This window comes from Orbicella faveolata, unplaced genomic scaffold (genome assembly GCF_042242905.1).
Source record: "Orbicella faveolata isolate gen_17 unplaced genomic scaffold, um_ofav_v1 contig_27, whole genome shotgun sequence".
NCBI lineage: Eukaryota > Metazoa > Cnidaria > Anthozoa > Scleractinia > Merulinidae > Orbicella > Orbicella faveolata.
This window is the reverse complement of record NW_028301555.1, coordinates 2,337,501-2,340,000: the sequence shown is the minus strand read 5'-3', so window position 1 is coordinate 2,340,000 and position 2,500 is coordinate 2,337,501. Positions and strand designations below refer to the sequence as shown.

The 2,500-nt window shown below is 40.0% G+C and overlaps 3 protein-coding genes across 7 annotated transcripts in view; 2 read left to right on the top strand and 1 right to left on the bottom strand.

Moving 5' to 3' along the window:
• LOC110051350 (uncharacterized) overlaps positions 1 to 2,500 on the bottom strand; it is a 434,502-nt gene that overhangs the window by 114,532 nt on the left and 317,470 nt on the right. The gene's annotated exons all lie outside the window — the stretch shown is intronic.
• The window catches only part of LOC149107124 (uncharacterized), an 86,931-nt gene that overhangs the window by 14,554 nt on the left and 69,877 nt on the right, over positions 1 to 2,500 (top strand). The window lies entirely within an intron of this gene.
• LOC149107130 (uncharacterized) overlaps positions 1 to 2,500 on the top strand; it is an 11,196-nt gene that overhangs the window by 7,446 nt on the left and 1,250 nt on the right. Inside the window, exon 1 of the mRNA XM_089297180.1 lies at positions 1 to 2,500. This exon is cut by the window's left edge and continues 7,446 nt beyond it; it is cut by the window's right edge and continues 1,250 nt beyond it. The gene's annotated coding sequence lies outside the window, so the exon portion shown is untranslated.

Sequence of the window (2,500 nt, the reverse complement as noted above, 5' to 3'; positions counted from 1 at the left end):
ATCACACGATGTCACACTTGTCCACAAGCCTTTCAATTCTTAAGACCTCAACTAGTTTGTGTTAAGGATAAAACAGAAAACCTTAAAAAGTGTGGAATAGTCTATCACATCCATTGCGAAGAATCTGACAAAGAATATGTTACGAAACTTCTTGTTTATTACAAACTCGAGGAAAGAAACATTTTTCGAGGAATTCGTCAGCTGTTCATGAACATTGCAAGCTCACCGGACATTCAATGGATTCTAGCAAAACAAAAGTTCTTGCCTCGGAAAGCAACACGTTCAAACGCCGCGTAAAGGAGGCAATCGAGTTAGATTACGTAAGCCCTCTTAGAACAGAGACAATGGCTTCGAATTAGCCAGCATCTATGACACTATTTTAGCCCCCTCGAGACCGTCATGAACATATAACCCTTCTTAACATTCAAATTGTATTGTGGCTGACGAAGTTCGGTAGATCCGAAGGAAATATCCCACTTTTTGAGATTTTAAATTGCGCTCTGAGTACAGAAATTTATTCTTTTTATAATTTTTAAAATCATGATTCCAGAGCAGGAAAACAATATTTTTGAGTCTCTAATGTTAAAGATATCTTATGAAATTCTAGCCTTCATATGAGTAACGCAAACAAGCGTTACAGAAAGCCGAACAAACAACCTTGTCACGTTAATCTCCGCACGTGTTTCGGGCAAAAGTTCCCACGAGGAAATGTTGTTATCAAAAGAGTTTCCTTGCGTGTTTTACGCTATGTTTTGGCAAGAATAACTATTTCCTTTTCGGTAACCCACAACGCGGTCCAGGAGATCGATTAACCTTTGAACACTGGAAAACAGGTGACCAAAATGATCAAAGGAGCCCGGGGCGGCATCTGACCCGCGGGGTTAACTCGCCAAGGTTGTGCATCTAGAAACATTGCTGAGAATATTTGTTGATCAGTTTTAGTAATTCATAAGAATATTGGTTGATTAGGGTTAGTAATTTAGCAACGTCAGCTTTCTCAGAGTTAGTGCGTGCACGTATGATTTAGGGACTGCGGAAACCGCGATTCCCATGACCATACGTGATCGAGATAATTCTCACTATCTTTTGGCCAAGCCCAAAACGCCGTTTACCGCAGGCATCGTTGTTTCTTTATTCTTTGTCTTATTTCGGAAACACCGTATTAGTCAATCGCTGTACAGCTTGCTAATGCGTAGCTATATAATCGCGAGTTTAGTTTTGTAAAAGGGAGAGTCCAGAAGAGAAAAGAGTTTGTAGTTGGATGTAGCGCAGAGTACGCTAACAGCTCCGCCCCAGCATTAAAAAATCTGTTTGGTTACACTAATATCAGGTTGTTATTTTTCCATTTGGAGCAGTTTTCGTAAAACTATAACACCAAAGTTATCACTCAAGCCATTCACAAGGATTACCGGTACGGACAATACAGTGACCCAATCAAAACTCGAACCAGGAGCCATAATCGGGGACGGAGACCGTAAGCGCGCGCCATTTCTAGTATTGGGGTTGTCCCCATGATATGGGACAATAATTCTATTTTTACAACAAATTGCGCCATCGCCCGCGGCAAACGCGTGTACATGCTGCGAGGATTTTTGCGGATGTCGCACGGGGGGAATGGCGTCCGAAATTCCCGAAATTTTTCATGTTTTTGGCCCACAACTCAACGCGTTTACTTCTGTTGGAATTTTGCTTAAGTATCTTCGTCGTAAGCTGCTCCAGTTTGAGTGAAGTAAGACAGTGTCGAATTTAGGTGTGTTCCGCTTTAAAGCTTAGACATCTATCGCTGACCAAGTTGTGTTCCGACGGATGCTTCTTTTACATGAGCTGTACATTACTCCACTTTAAATTTCACATATGTTGATGATTAACAGCTTTTCCATTACACAGCGAAAAACTAGCTGGATAAATTTAGATATAGCAGAGCTTCAGGACTTCATAGTTTAATAGCTCCTCTTGCCACACGCTTGCGAGGAATTTGCCAGTCTATCGCGACCGAAAAGTAAAACAAAATAATTGCTAGTTTGAGTTTCGCCTGAATTGTAAGCAACGCTTGATGTTTCATCAAGGCCCAATAACTTTACGTCCGTAGAAACTGCTCGGTTTTATTCGTGTAAAAATTCAGTAAATTCTCTGTTGTCGATGAATGAGAGCGTCCGCCGATGCTTGTTTTGTACAGTCAGTAAACATGACAAATTGTACTTCCGCCGCACTTTCGTGTGAAAGTGTACATCGAACTCAAACAATAACTCTATAGTTTTTGAATATGTTTAAGATTGATAAATGTTTGAGAACATATTAAAAGCTAAGCTGAAAATATGCGAATAAAGCAGAAATAATCAGCAAAGTTGCGATGACGCTTTCTTTAATCAACTTCGAATAACGATTTCGATTTTGTTGATCGAGTTATCAAAACTCCTTGTCTATTTTCATTTTCGCAGTGTAAAACTTCACTACGATTATGATGAAGAAACATATATGATGTTAGTAGCCTTTTTTGCGT